The sequence below is a fragment of the Caretta caretta genome, chromosome 26, assembly GCF_965140235.1.
Source record: "Caretta caretta isolate rCarCar2 chromosome 26, rCarCar1.hap1, whole genome shotgun sequence".
NCBI lineage: Eukaryota > Metazoa > Chordata > Testudines > Cheloniidae > Caretta > Caretta caretta.
This window is the reverse complement of record NC_134231.1, coordinates 2,901,214-2,917,342: the sequence shown is the minus strand read 5'-3', so window position 1 is coordinate 2,917,342 and position 16,129 is coordinate 2,901,214. Positions and strand designations below refer to the sequence as shown.

At 45.6% G+C, this 16,129-nt stretch overlaps 1 long non-coding RNA gene across 1 annotated transcript in view; it reads right to left on the bottom strand.

The window, feature by feature from the left end:
- Positions 1 to 12,878, bottom strand: part of LOC125626465 (uncharacterized) — a 42,167-nt gene extending 29,289 nt beyond the window's left edge. The window contains exons 1-2 of the long non-coding RNA XR_007353780.2: positions 12,744 to 12,878; positions 10,183 to 10,498 (exon numbers count right to left, since the gene is read on the bottom strand). This is a non-coding gene — a long non-coding RNA (uncharacterized LOC125626465). The remainder of the gene's footprint in view (positions 1 to 10,182; positions 10,499 to 12,743) is intronic.
- Positions 12,879 to 16,129: the final 3,251 nt, after the last annotated feature.

Below are 16,129 nucleotides of genomic sequence, written 5' to 3'. Positions count from 1 at the left end.
CCAGGAGGTGGAAGCAAAATCAAGCCCCATAATTATTTACTGAAATTATAGCCGCTGTCAAGCAGGACTGAATTACTGCAGACTCCATTAGCTGAGTCGCTGCATATGAGAGAGGGGGAATGAGAAAATGATGGATGAGACAGAAAGAATGGAAAAAAAAGCCAAAGAAACAAGAGACAGCATGAAAAAACAAGAGCAAACAACAGAGAGAGGGGCAGGGAGAGCATTCTCTCCTGGCCTGATTTATTCCTGCCAGCGAAGTTCTCACGTTGAACACAGAGGTGATGTCAACTTCTTCCAGGAAATCGCTATCATCACTGACTAACACTAGAGCTGCATGTGCTCATGCATATTATTTGCATCCTGTCTGTTCCTTGCAGGATCCTTGTATCCTGGTATCCTCTATGCTTACCCCTTGCGTCCTTCTTCCTTCAAATCTCATCTCATAACTAGTAGTGGGTGAGCTGCACAAGATTTGAAGAAGTCTCCAAATCCTTGGGTGCCTCTCCTAATGAGCTGGACCACCCAAGTCTGCTAAATTGGCGTGGAAAGGGTTCCTGTGCTTGCTTGGGCAGCATCAGTTCGGTTGGCATTAGCTAGACAGTTGGAAGCCCAATGGCAGGAACAAAAATTCCTCTAGGTATCTCAGAACCGTAATTTCTCATTTCCAGAAACAGATGAAGGCCCTTTGGGGACAGCTCTTCTTCATTTTTTACTGAGAGTGAAATTCATGCTGTGCACAAGGCCTGGGCTCCACTTAACACCCGCAAGCCTTGCACAGTCCCTCTTCCTGGGGTGAATTTCACATCCTACACTCATCAATTAGTGGAGAAATTAAGAGACTCTTTCCCTACAAGGTGCAAATTAATTGAATAAATATTTTTGGATTTGAGGTTTTGAAAAGCAGGTGCATTAAGGCACTGGTCTGTGACTCAGGAGATCTAGGTTAACTTACCAGCTCTTCTCTTTATGACCTTGGTTGAGTCACTTAACCTCCCTGGCCTCATTTTCCCCATATGTGTGTGTACAGCACCTAGCACAATGGGGTTCCTGTCCATGACTTGGGCTCTGAGGCACTAACACAATATAAAGAAATAATAATAATTAATTTTGACATACCTCACAGTGGTGTTGTGAAGGTAGATTAATTTTTGTGAGGTGCCCAGATACGACAGTGGGGGAGCCACAGAAATATGTATCTAGAATATGAAGGATAGTGCTGATGGGACTGAGCTAGTTGGCCTATAAATAAAATAAATAACTAAATAAGAAAGAATCAATTGTAGCTACAAATGTTTGAGCCTTTGTAAAAGGGCTCATCATCATTAAAACTTTTCTCTGAAGTTGTCTGTAATCAGTATTTTGAATGATTGCATAAATATATTAATTACACTAATTAATTTCTCGAGGAAAGCAGCTTCAGCAGCTGGAGACAGCAGGCATCCAAAGGAGGGCTTGAACGTCATTTTGCAGGTAATGCATTCTCTGCAAATTCCTTAATTAGAGCCACTCGGTGACTCTGCAGTTTGGAGCATTGTGGTGTCTTTAAAAGTCTTCCTTTTTTTAAAAAAAAAAATCTTCTCAATGCAAAACATTTTCAGAAGCACAAAGAGCTCTAATGAGAGCCTAATTAAAGGATAGGCTGAAAACAGTGACTCAGTTTACAAACACACCAAGCCAAATGCTGCCCTGGCATAAGCAGGTGCAATTGCCAATGAAACTGGCTGGAGCAGTTGACCACTTCAGCAAAAGAGCTTATTATGATGGGTGCATGTTGGGAGCGGGCCTCTTTTGAGAATCTGATCCAAATTTGTGCACTAAACATTTGAAAATCCAACCCTGGGCTTGTTTGTAAATCTGGCCCTGTGTACACATATCTATGGGCTTAATTTGGCTCTGCGAGCATATATAGAAATGGAGGTAGAGACATGGGGAAATCTGGATTCCAGTGAAGTCTATGGGACAACTTGTATTGAGTACAACAGGGTCAGGATTTCACTCTGGATGTATATTAACATATGGATGCCCAGGGAAGTCCTAGGCACTGTGCATGAGTCAAAAAACACAGCCATATAAATACTCGCCTTATGAACCACAGACTCTCCGCTAGGCCGCAATACAACGGAGCCTGAACAAATCAAAACCTCTTTAGCCCATAGGACCGTAGGATTGAAAGGGATCTCCTGGATCATCAAGTCCAGTCCCCTGCTATCACAGGCAATCCCATTGTATATTCCCCTTCATAAACTTATCAGGCTCCATCTTCAGACTAGTTAGATTGCTTGTCCCAACTCCTCTTATTGGAAGGCCACTCCAGAACCTCGTTCATAACGTCATATATGCCCAGACAATATGAAGACGACCGTAAAATCTAAGAGTCACCAAACTGCTCACCCTGATCCTCAGAAACCGAGGGGAATAGGTAGTGGATGTCATCATAGCTGGTAACTGAACCCAAACCTTCCAGTTCTAAAGCACTGACCCTCAACAGCTTGAGCGAAAGGATTACAGCCCCTAGCTGGCAGCTGTAGCAGACTTCTCAAATTTTGTGGATCAGGTGGGACAGGGTCCTGGTAACACACACTTCACAGTGGGTTATGAATAGTTGTGCCCACAGTCCTGTCAGGCCAAGGTAAATAGATGTGCAAATAACTCAGACCTAGATAGTTCAGAGAAGTTCCTGAACACACTTATACCAGCAGTACCTCGACTCTCGTCATTCGGTGGTTCCCCCAACTATAATCTACTCACACATCTCTGTAGCGATTGCTACCCCTCTCTCCCACAATGCACCTGTGGGCTTCAGGCCCTGCCCACCCATGAGGATTTGGCAGCTGGTGTCTAGTTGGTGGGGGTAGCAAGAGACAAGCTCTGATGCTCGAGGCACCTGATGGAGAGTGATTGCTGATTCTCTGCTGTGTGCAATTTCTTATTATGAAAACAGCCGGAAGCAATGTCTTCAGATCACACCTTCCGCTTGACATTCTCCTGACACCTTCAAAGCCTTCCTGAGACTCAGGAACCTGGCTCTGTCTCTCTGCTTCAACTGGAGTGATGCTGACAGACGCCTTCCTCTGTAGAACAATCCTGCCAGCTGGGTCTATAGAGCTTGTATCACCTCCCTCCCCCCCACACTCTGCATCTGAGATCCCCTTTATGTGCTTCCTTGGTGCACCACACAGGTGGGTGCAGGGTGGCTCCGCATACCTGATTCATTATACTGCCTTTAGCAGGTTTAGCCTGTGCACCAAAGTCTTGTCCCTACTATGGCTGAAGCTGGGCTGGCTAAATATGGTTGGTCCCGGTAAGCTTTGAACTATGCTAGCCAGGGTGTGCTGCAGAGCAGCCCCTGAAATAGTTGGTGGGTAGTTTTATGTCATAGATTCTTTGCCTTTCTCTGGTGCCTTTCACCTAGGGATTCCCAGACAAGTCTGAGCTGGGTTAGACGTTAGCCTCATTCAACACGCAGAGAAACTGTGAGGGGCAGACCCCCATGAATTCTGACTCCTAATCCCTGTGCCTTAACCACAAGCACTTTCAAAATCCATGCTCACACTGATCAGGGAAACAGCGCTTGTGCCCTAGCAGCAGAAAAGATCTTGCATGGCTGGATTCTTCAGAGGCCGTGCCTGCTTCAGTTATGCCCAAGATCTGGTCAGAAGCACAGAAGGGGCACCACAGAGCAATAACAGGCAGGATGCATTGAAGGCCTTTAAACCTCTATCTAATTAAGCTTGTGGGGAGCGGGAGTATCCTGCTCCTCTGCTGGGAGGAAACCCAAGAAATGCCACAGGGAAATCCTGGAATACATCCCATATGTCTACCACCCTTGGGTGGTGCCCTCAAAGCTCCAATGCCTCTTTGCAAAGACAAACGTAAAAAGCATCTAGTTGCAGAAGCAGCTCTGGAAAGTTACCCGACACCGACGGAGGGCAAAGCCAAATTTTCCCCCCTTGTTGCCCTTCCCCCCACCCTGGCTTTTCAAAGGCCATCTTTAGATGAAATAAGTGATACTAAAACAGCTATACCCCTCCGCCCCCTGCCCAATCTGCCTACTGATAATAATGAGCCCAGACACTTTTATTATCATTATTAATTAGCACTTTCAAGCAATGGAATTAAATCAATATGGTGGACTGAAACTAATTTTAACAAGCCATTGAGATCAATCATCAGGACTTTTATCTACATAAATGCCACTAAACTCAGCTCGTTAGTGTAACATTAGCTGGAAAAGGGGGAGGAGGGAGAAGGGAGACTGGCGGGGTTTTAATTAGGAAGACATAAACCGTGCCATGATTTTTCTTCTTAGATTTGCTTTTAATCTCATCCGTGAGTTCTTCTGGTGCCCCGGCTGATTATTACTCCCTTCACCTCCTATCAGGAAGCAATGGCAGTGGGAAGGAGAAGAGGGGGAGAGAGAGAGAGAGAGGGCAAACACAAGGAGAGACACGCTCCCTGTGTCACTCGTTGGACCTGCTGCTCTTGTGTGCCTGTCTCGTTGATATCGCTAGTGATTTCCTGCAGTGGGGTGACCTTCCAGCAAGGCTGAGAAGTCAAAGGAACGTCTCTCGGCAGGACGAGTGGAGTCTCTGGATGTGCTGCTGGGGGATGCCAGAGGAAATGTGCCCTGCTAGTGGGACCCAGTCTCTCTGTCATTGGAGATGCCACTTCTTTGGCCACACCTCCTCCATCTCCCTCTCTAATTTCTTTAGGGAGGTTTGTCCCCCACCCCACCCCAGCCCACATGGAAAGAGCAATGTGCAGTTGACCCTGGCCTGTTGAGTGCACAAAGTGGGGTGCCCCACTTAGGGCCACTCTGGCCCTGAATGCTAAATGGTGGTATAATGATATTGGACCTGTTAATATCCCGATGCTATTCTCTCTACACAGAGCAGCGCAGGACTCTGTAGTGCAACATTCCCCTCTTCTGCTCCTCCCGTACCCCAGAGGAAAGCTGTTTGTCTGCTGAGATGGGATTCAGAAGGATGGGGGGGGGGTGATTTTCTGGAGTCCTGGCATTGCTTTGAAACATGCAGGGGCTGACTTCCCTTGCCTGCCATAAGCGAGAGTGGAGAATGTGAGGATTATGCCATCAATCTCCAGAGCACCTTGCTAATAGGCACCTCTGAGCTCTGGTGTGATCAAAGCTGCCCAAAATGAAAAGGGAAGAGGAGGAAGTGCATTTGCAAAGCTCCCGGCACAGCCCGTGGACCCAAATCCTCCTGCTCTCCCTTGAATGGCAAAGGAGCTGATAGCAGGGTGAGGATCTGCAAGGCCCATTTTCAGCTCAGCATCAATCAAAGGCTATCCAATTGTCAAATGTTGGGATTAGCGGGTTATAAATGGACTGGTGTGGAGGGGGTGATGAGACAATCCATCTCACCTCTCCAAGCCCCAGCAGAGTCAAACATGGGCTGCATTGGTAGGCAGGTTTACGGTACAATTCCTTCAAGCACACAGCCACTCTGAGGTTTCTTCAGCATTCATGGCTGTACCCTACTGGGCCTCGTTCCCTGTGTGTAGTGCCCTCTCCCGCTACGGAGCAGCTGGTGCCTCTATTAAAATACTGGATCTGCTGCTCTTAAACCAAAGCCAGGACCATTGCAACTTTACATATGTCAGAGCCAGGAATGGGATGTAGGGGGCATAAATACAGCATCAAAAATTCATTCTGTCCTGTTAATTCAGCCCGACACAGGAGTCCTCCACAGCGCTTTGGGTAGGAGAAAATGTTGCAGCATTGTGGGCCAAATTCACTGCCCATGTACACTGGCAGAGCTGCACTGACTTCAGTGGAATGCCACCAATCTACACCCATATGGGCCCCATTATTTTACTGAACCATGGAGACCGGTTCGTATGGGGTCGCCCGGGTGATAGCATGTGTACCATTGCAACCAAAGCGATCTGTTACCATTGTGATGGGAGTGGTGTAAGTACCTGCCTGTAATTGAATCCAGTAGGTCAGACCTGCAATGGACAGCCATGCATCTAGTGCCATGCCTCATTTTACAGGGATCATGCAGAGCATTGTATGTGCTTCCGGCTCCTCATCTGAATTGTCCCTGGAGACTCACCTCTTTTTACACAAGGCCCATGACAAAGGCCAGAGCCAGAGCCTACTGAAGTCAGTGGAAGGACTCCCATTAACTTCAGTGGGCTTTGTTAGCAGGACCTGCCTCAATGATATTCACTCTCTCATATCTTTATTTTCCTGACGTTGCTATGAACCATAACAGAACTTCCATGACGTAGACATGCCTGAGCAGCCCCGTGAGCACACAGCTGCAGGTATCTTCCTCATCTGCCCTGTCCCAGCTTCCCTGTGTTCTACCCCCCACTCACTGCGAGATGTCTAAGGCCAAGTAATTTTGGGGTGTCTAGCTTGAGCTAATGGGGCCTGGTTGTCAGAAAGCGCCTAGCCTCCCACCGGGAAAATCCTGACTCCCCTGAAGTCAACGGGAGTTTTGCCCTCGCTCTGAAAATTAGATCCCTTTGTGGGGAGACCTCAAGTTGGGCAACCAAAAATGAAGACCCCCAAATCACTAGTCTGTTTCTAAAATCTTGGCCTAAAATGGGGCAGGTGTACTCTTTGCTGCACGGACAGTATCTTCCCACCTTTGTTGTCTGTGAAGCACCTAGTATACTTCTGGCACAATAAAAAAATCATTATCCCCATCCTCTTTGCTCCTCAGAAGGCATGTGTCTGTGCATGTGTAGGAAACATTGGATAATTTTATAATGTGTTAAACTTTTGAAGAGGCCAGATCTCCCCCCACTCCCCATCCTAGCTACAGAGCTATGCCGCTTTACCCAAGTTGCGGATTGGTCCCATAATGTCATATTTTTACATGCTCCTACCATACCTTTCTATGAAAAATGGCAGATGCACTGGAAAATATTTCCTTTTTTTTTAGCTGGATGGGTAATAACTTGCCATAGAGACAGTTTTTATAGTCAGCACAAAAGTAATTTACCTACATGCAACGCAACTGGATTGCAATAAATCTGCTGATGATGTAGTCACGCTATGTATTGCTCCTTGCCACATGGTTTAAATATTATAAAGATGAGCCCGATTTCCAACAGACTCTGAACAGCGTCTCAGAAGATATTTGGAATGCTCTGGTGGTACAGGGCACTGCACACTGGAATACTGCCCCCACCTGATCATTGGCAGTGCCCAGGTCCTCAGAATTTCCTGCATCAGCTGCCACTGGCTTCCATATTGGGGTGTGTGTGTGTGAGAGGAGAACACCAGAATGGCATCAGGGCCCTAAATCATGGAGACTTGCCTGTCAGCCAATTTCTCTGCAGAAAGCTCTTAGCAGTTAATTTCTGGCTAATTTATTATCCTTCAGCTTAGCCCTACACCACCATTAGCAGTACACTGACACAACTGAGTGAAATATTGTCTAATTTATTATCTTATTACTCCTCTGGAACAGGATCAATTAATTACCCATTAAAGTATTTCAGCTGCGCAGATTTATTAGGGGACTCAACGTTTTAACAGATGATTAGTTATATATGTTTGTTTGCCTGAGGAGCACAGACTAGCAAATGACTAGAGGGGAAGGGGAGAGACACCGAGCCAGGAGGGAGCTAATGGATCTTTTCTTGACTCTCTGAAAATGGAGCAGTCAATGACAAGAATTATCGACTCATTCACTTGTGGTTTTGAGATAACCATATGTACAGGGAGAGAGAGGGGCTGAAGGGAAAGGGGGGAGGAAAAAGCCTCACTCAACTGCTTTTTCCATTCAATAAATTTGCTTCAGAATGTATTGGATTGGGGTTTGATGGCTATTTCGTGTTTTGCAGAGTGCTGACACTAGTATGATTCAGTAATTATTGTTTCTTTTAAGTTATTGCTGTAATTTTGCTTTCTAAGATCCCAATCAATTCCTGCCTCTCAAGGGCACGCTTGAAAAGCGATATTTGAAAACAGCCCTCTGATAGATTGTGCCGTTAGACAGTGGCTGAGACAAATAGCCTAATCTGGCACAAATTAGCTTGGCTTCCACAGATAGTTTTATACAGCAATGTAAATTATATTGTCAGGGCCAGTCACTTTCCTGCTTAGAGTGCAGCTAACAAGAAGCCATGGAGACGTTATTGGTGCTGCCTTTCATTCCCAGGGCTGCTGCAAAGCCATTTGTAAGGAGAGAGAGAGAGACAGACTCCACAGAATGAGAAGGAACTGACTGGTATGAGCTGGGCTGGAAGAGGTGTGTCAACCTGGGCTAGGTTCAAGTGTGTGTGAGGGAGGCGGGGGGTGTCAGGCAGGGCTGAGGGGTGTGTTTTGGGCTGATCTGGACTGAGCTGAGTGTTCTGTGCTGACATGGGCTGCTTGGGAAGGTTTGTCTGCCTTCCACGGTAGAGCCCAGTGGCCTGATTCTCCTCTCCCCTCTGCTGGCGTAAATCCAGAGTAACTTCACTGAAGTCAGTGGAGTTTCCAGTGTAAATGAGAAATGGAATCAGGTGGCAAGGTCCAGCTCGTTGCCTAGGGCATTGCACAAAGGCCTGAAGGAAGGAGGACTCTTATTTATTGGATCAATATTCTTATTTGTCAGCTGTGATTATAAGGCGTGGGTGGGGCTGTTTATTAAACCAAGTTGGTGAATCATGTGAATTTTAAAGTAACAATGCCCAGAGCATGGGGCAAGTGCCTGTCAATATGAATCGAGGTAAATAAATAGATACCAATGAAATTCTCCTCTGAGTCTGCTTTGTGGCAGAAAAGGGCTTTTTAAGCCCCAATCCTGCAGTTGGACCCCTGTGCCCATGCAGATCTGACTGCTGGATCAAGGCCAGGTCTTCTCTGATGGTATCAGTGGTTGCATCTTAGTTGAAGTGAGAAATGTATTTCCATTTCATTTATTTTGACCACAACCTGACACGATCAAGCTCTTTGGGGCAGGGACTGTGTTTTGGTTCTGTTTGTACAGCACCTTGCACAGTGGAGTCCTGGTCCATGACTTGGGCTCCTAGACACTATGATCATATAAATAAATCATCGACATACCAACTTGGCAGTTGTGTGCATCCTGCATGCAGCTCCAGCCAGCACCCCAGCTGTGAACCGACAGGCAGCATTCTGAACAGGCAAAGCTAAGGAGGCAGCTTCCCTTTGGTAGGAGCAGCTTGTTTCAACTACCAGTGGCTCTTTTAGTTGAGAGAGGAGAAGGACAGGAGGGGACAGGGTAGAGGAATAAAAAATAATGAATGGGACAGAGAAAGTAAATCGGATGCTCCTAACTACCCCATCTCACGATACAAGAACAAGGGGACATGCAATTAAAGTGAAAGGCAACTAGGGAAATACATTTTTACACAACTCATAATTAATCTGCAGAACTCATTGCCACAAGATATCACTGAGAACAAGAGCTTCATAGATACAGTGATGGGTTGGGCATTTATATGGATAAGAGGAACACTGCTGTTACATTAGATAGCATCAATACATTAGATAGCATCAATTAGATAGCATCAATTAAAACCAAATTTGAAAAGATAGGAATCCTCATGTTTTCGAGCATAAGCAAACCACTAGCTGATGGAAGACAGGAAGAATCTTGACCAATGGGCAGGTTATTCTCTAATTATCCATTACAGATTTCTTGCATCTTGCTTTGAAGCATCCAGTACTGGCCATTCTCCAAGACAGGATCCTGAACTAAATAGACGTATGCTCCAATCTGTTATATGGTCCTACAGGAGACAGAGCCTTAAAACACAAATATAAGAATATGAAAATGACCCTGCTCGGTCAGACCAATGGTCCATCCAGCCCAGTATCTTGTCTTTCAACAGTGGCCAGTGCCAGATGCTTCAGAGAGAATTAATAATACTAAGCAATTATTGACTGATCCATCCCCTGTCATCCAGTCCCAGCTTCTAACCATCAGAGGCCTAGGGATAAACATCCATCCTCTTGATCTGGATCTTAGGCCAGAAATCTCACAGTCACACACACGCACCCATATGCTAATGAGATTTGCCATAGTCTGGGTCTCAGATGGGTTGGAAATGCAGGGGTTGAGCTTGCATGGTGGTGGGTGAAGGTGCAGAACTAATCTAATTTTATCCAGATTAGTAGTTTCATTCCCTAACAAAAAGGTGGCCTTCTCAGAAGAGAAACACTGCCACTACAAGAAAAGACATCGGACATACCTGCAGGAGCAGATGGAGATGCACCTGATTCCAAAGAGAACAGCAGTCCCTTCTTAACCTCGCAAACAGCTCCCTGCAGCATGAGGAGATCCGGTATCTCAGACTCGGAGAACTTTGTCTCCTGGGGAAGAACGCCAGCACTTCTTAATTTTCACTTCAGCTTCATAGACTTGGCAGTTTAGTATGAGGCCTCGGTGGTGGAATTGATTAATATGATGATGATGATATTTGGACTGAATATGGAAGCAGTTGCCATGCCCACCTAGTTAGCAATTATCAAATGAGGTTGGAACGACACTTATTTGGAGACACAGCCCTGTGGGATGCAAAAGAATTCATTAAAAATGAGGAACAAGGGGAGGTGCGGGGAGAGACAGCTTAGGACACCAGTGATGAGATACAGAGCCTTTCACCTCTACCCTGCCGGTCTGAAGCCTCCTCAAGCTCACAAGCATTCAAAGACATTACTGACCCGCATAAAATGAGCTGGTGAGTTCTCAGTCCAATTCCTTCTGGGAGAGGCATTTGCTACAGCAGTGCTATATACCCGAGATTTAACTGGATGTACATGGATAAGTTAAAGAATGTTAGTATTCTTCATAAGCCTCATAAATTTCAATAAAGTGCTTCTTGGGTCTCCAAAAATGCCTTCTTGAGTCCAGCTTTTAAGAGGGTGCACATCAGAGCTGGCGTTAACTGGCAAACCTGCTGGCACCCTCCCTGGAGTTCAAGGACTGACGGGGCTATAAAGCTGAACTAGAGTCTTTCCTGTCGTCATGGCCCCTCAAGGTCAATACAAAGGCACAGTGTCCTGGTGATATGGGGCAGCTTACACTGCTGCAGCTCTTGCTGTGCAGACCGCAAGCTTTTGGGGACAGGGATCATAGTTTATTCTGTATTAGTGCAGTGCCCAGCTAGGGTGACCAGATGTCCTGATTTTATAGGGACAGTCCCTATTTGGGGGTCTTTTTCTTATATAGGCACCTATTACCCCCCACCTCCTGTCCCGATTTTTCCCACTTGCTGTCTGGTCACCCTATGCCCAGCACAAGGATCCTGACGGGGGACAGTAGGTGCTAATGCAGTACAACGAATACCAATAAGAATAAAGCACAAATTCTGCGGCGAAACAGAAGCCACCAGTCTCCAGGACGGTCCACCTGGCTCCTCGTCACCACCACTAACTTCACTGTTTTTTACCCCAATGGAGCTACTCCAGTTTTCATCAGCTACGGTTCTGACCCCCTGACTTCATTTATACTTGCTGGGCATCCGTCCCATGATTGTGCAGTCGCTTTGAGGGGGTCATTTTCTATTCAATTTGTTGATTCACTGGTTCTGCCCACTTTGAAAGGCACCAACAAAGCCAGAAATGAGCCCAATTCTGAAATCCAGACTGGGATTCGTTAGTCACAGATTTTGCTTTAAACTTGTGCCAAGCTTGGTGGTATAATGGGCAAGTTACTAATGTAAACCGGCATTAACTCAAGCCCCACAGGGAGCGTCACTCGTTTTGGTACTGCACCCTTCTGACTCTCAAGAGAACACCAATATTTTCAGGTCAGGGCCTGCCTTGTAGGTGTTAATTAGTAGCATTCACAGATGGAAACTGTGCTCCAAGTTGCATTTAGTTTTGCAGCATCAGGAATCTTTGCATGACCTGTCCATTGCATATATCACATTCCCAGAGAGCAACATATAAGGATAAAGACAAGTATAAATTGCAGCACCGAGCCAGTGGCTAAATAGACGCAACCAGATACAGGATCCACTGCTGCTACGCTCTTGAATGTATATCACAGGGTACAAGGAACTGCAAGGGTAATCTAATCTAGCCCCCTGCCAAGATGCAGGATTTGTTGTTGCAAAACCTGTTCTTGAGAAGACCTCTTGGCCTTTAAAGGGGACTCTGGCAGGGATCACATTTTCAAAGAGTCTCGGTGCTTTTCAGTTACGTATCTCCATTATTTTTAATGCGAGTTAAGTAGCTAAACACCCCAATACCCATCTTGCATGCACCTCTCTGAAAATCAGCACACATGTTAGCGATGGGTCAGGTTTTAAACAATACTGCTGGGTCAGGTTTTTAAACACGGGATTTCCTCCCTGAATGGAAAGGAATTATACTCTATTCTAGAAGGCAGTATGTGGAAATGGAATTATATCCCAAAAAGTACCCATGTTAAAAATGACACCTGCTTATTCAATATATCTGCTCTCTGTCAAGTTCTGATTCTCCCCTGGGGTTTAAGAGAGATTTAAGATGGCTGTAGGCCTCTGCAAAGGGGGAAATTCTACCCTCTGTGCCTGGCGTCTGATAATCACAGTATCCTTGCCCCATGGCTCAAAGAAGTTTGCAGGAACCAAGTCCTCCCTTCTTCACTTTGAAACAAAGATTTCATCGTTATAGCCTCTAGAAGCCCTACTCAACATCAGGGCCACAACGTGCAAGGTGCTGTACAGACACAAACACACTAAGTGGACAAGGCAGAAGGGTCAGATTATTATTGTTCTTCTTTTACAGTAGAAGAATTGAGGACCAAAGGGGGTAAGTGACTCACCCATAGTCACACAGTGAGTTTGTGGTAGAGCTAGGAATTGAACCTAGATCACCAGCAGCTCAGCCCAGTGCCATAACCACAAAACCGTCTTTCCTCTTTTTGGTGAGAGTCTCATTCCTCTTTCAACAGCTGAGTGTTGGCTTTGGGACAGTGACATTGTGTTGATTTAAGGGCTTGACCTTGGGAAAGGTACAGCAAAAGCTGCCGTTCCCCAAGTGCTGCTTCACGTTCCCGTTTATGAACACTTTACAGGTTGCACATATATTTGGATATGTAGCAGCCAGGCCAAAAAAACAAAAACAAAAAAAAGCATGCAGAGGGGAGAGAAGGGAGGGGGGAAAAATCCCTTTTATATCTCCAGGCTGCCTTCTGCAACAACATTCCTAAAGAGGAGAGGTTAAATATATAGCTGCCATTACACTCTACAAGGAACACATTCCATAAAAATGAAGGTGCTGTAAATTATACAAATATGATGCTAACAAGCCAGGAAATGCACTGCTAATGAGGTCAGCTATAGAACTCCCGCAGTGCTGCAAATCATGTGTCAATCCAGCGCAGGAAGTACAAGAGCAGCCCTGGGTCAGCATTTTCTGAGCGCATTTGTAACCTGCTGTTTGGTGTACAGTTATACAGGTAGATACAAATCCTCCCCCTCTGCTTGTTTATGTGTCAAATAACCCAGGCACCAGACGAGTGCACTTTGCATTAATGTACTTTGCTATTATGCCTATTGTTCTGCAGTGCAGAGTGGTGAATTAGTCACTCCAATGTGCAAATATTGGTTACAGTGTGGAAGCATGCACGCTTTTGTGTTCCTATCAGCCTTGCTCCTGAAGGAATTATACATCCTGGCACTGAGGGGTTTTGGTTTTTTTTTGTACACACTGTTTTTGCGAAAGCTCTAAAATAAATAAATAAATAAATAAAATAATAATAATAAACATGTTCTCAGCAGCTGAGTTATTCCCTCATTCAGCCTTCCTTCCCGGTAAAGCAGAGGGACAATAAACATGCTGAAATGTGGCCTTTAGGAACCAAAACAAGAAACCTATCCAGTATTTGTGAGCCTGAAAACACAAGCACAAAACCCTTTGGACGGTTTCATCCAGCAGCATCAGAAAACGCCCCTCACTCAGTCAGTCTGTCTGACAATATTTCTGTGGCACTCATCACTGTAGTCTTTAGGTACCAAGTATCAAGAGGTCTATTTAGGTACATAATGGGCCCTCATTTCACAAATGCAGGAGCAATCTTCATGTCAGACTTATACTCACAGCTGGGGCAGGGCGAGTAATTGAGAAGGATCATTTATTAAACAGATTTCTCTCTTTTTCTGTTTGAATTTCAGCAAAGGTTTGCCACAGTTCTGAAGAAGGCAAAGAGGCCCTGCTGCTATTCTGCCAAAAAGGCAGAAGAGCCATGCCCTGTAGAACTTCTCCAGGCCATAAATTGCTTTGGCATCCCAGCCCACCTCCACTCATGCCCAGAACCTAAAGCTTCCTTGTCATCGGCTTTTCCAGCATCACATCATCTGCTTCAGGGTCATCAAGAACACCCAGCCAAGTTCAGGACCAGAAACACACCACCATCCTTGCAAGCACTGGATCCATTCACACAAGTACTTTTCTCAATTGGCCCCCTGCCTGTGACTCTGACCCCACTGTTCTGGATGGTCAGAGAGACCAGAGAACACCTGGGAGCTCGTCTGACAGAAACTGTTAGCACCTTCTTTTCTAACGAAGTCTAACTGAGAAGGGCCAGGCTGAGAACCCCTTACAGTAGTGAGGAATTATTCACCCAGGTGATTCCATTGTTGCCCAGGTGAGTAACTCACCAACAATCTGAATAATGACTCCACAACCTGGCTCGAAGGTAGCGAAAAGCAACTTCCTGTGCTACCTGCCAGCAGCCTATATTTTGGATCCCTCTCAGTTGGGCTTCATGGCACCAAGGATTGGTCTAGCCGTGAGGAGGCTATCTTGGGCCTTGCAAGACTTGCATTCAGTTCTTTGCCCTGCTACAGACTTCATGTGTGACTTTTGGACAAGTAACTAAGGTCCCTTTAGATTCTCAGTGCTATGTGGGTGGGAGGAGGTATTGTTTCATATTCTCTGTGTGTATATAAAGTCTGCTGCAGTTTCCACGGTATGCATCCGATGAAGTGAGCTGTAGCTCACGAAAGCTCATGCTCAAATAAATTGGTTAGTCTCTAAGGTGCCACAAGTACTCCTTTTCTTTTTGCGAATACAGACTAACACGGCTGTTACTCTGAAACCAGTGCTATGTGGGGAGACCCAAATAGCCATGATGTGGAGGGGAACCCAGATAAATTCAGCAACGACTACGTCCATCTGCAGCTGGCCAGATGACCGCACACATTCTCTCCTTCCAGACCTGTCCTTGCGTCTGTGACATCCAGCGTTAACAGAATCCAGACATCTCTGTAAAGTAAGAGGTAACGAGGTGATGTCCTTGCCCCAAAGACCTCACCTTACCAAGCAGCAACTAGCACAGTAAATATAAGGGAAAATTCATAGTCTCTTGACATATTTCACATTCTCATGGCAGTACCAGCTTCATATACCCACACAGGTGAGCATGTGTGTGTGTGCAAACATAGGTGTGACATGCATACGTGCCCATTCATATTGACACACATGCACATACACACACGGGCGCAGTATCACCACATCCACAAAACAGACAACGAGAGAGACACTCACTCCCAAAATGCACAGTAAACACTCCCCACCATGAAACCCCCCGCCTCAAACATAACAGCAAATTCTAGTTAGGTGGTCACCCTCAGAGCAGTGCCAGAACAGAAAGCTGTGCTAATGTGGGTTCTTCTCATGCAAATAACTATCACAACGAGAAATGTATTGCTATGTTTAATAAGCAAGATATTTACGTTAACTAAATAGCAGCTAATTATGAAAATATACTTGAAGCTGAGCAATTATGCAATAAAATATTACACAGTTATTAAGCCTGCAATACACACATCCCTAATAATCAAAATATAAATAGGCAGCTACTATTCTATTATCCAGCAACTCTGCTATTATACAGCAACTGCCCTATTACTGCCAAATGGAATTCACAGTTAAGCGAATTTAGGGCACTTCATTTAATGTGTTCCCAAGAGTTCACCATGGAAGAGTCTACAAGACAAGTCTCCATCTAGGCACCCCCTGCAGAATGCAACATTGGGATCCTGAAATTGCCCAATCATTCAAAGCCACATGGCTTCACTTACTGACCATGGAATATTTAACCCTTGCTGGGGCAGTGTACTGGCAGGGAAATGGCTGATTCAATAGGGTGTGTTCTAAGGGGGAAAAAGTCACTGCCAAGAATGGAAAAACCCACCTTCAGGGTGA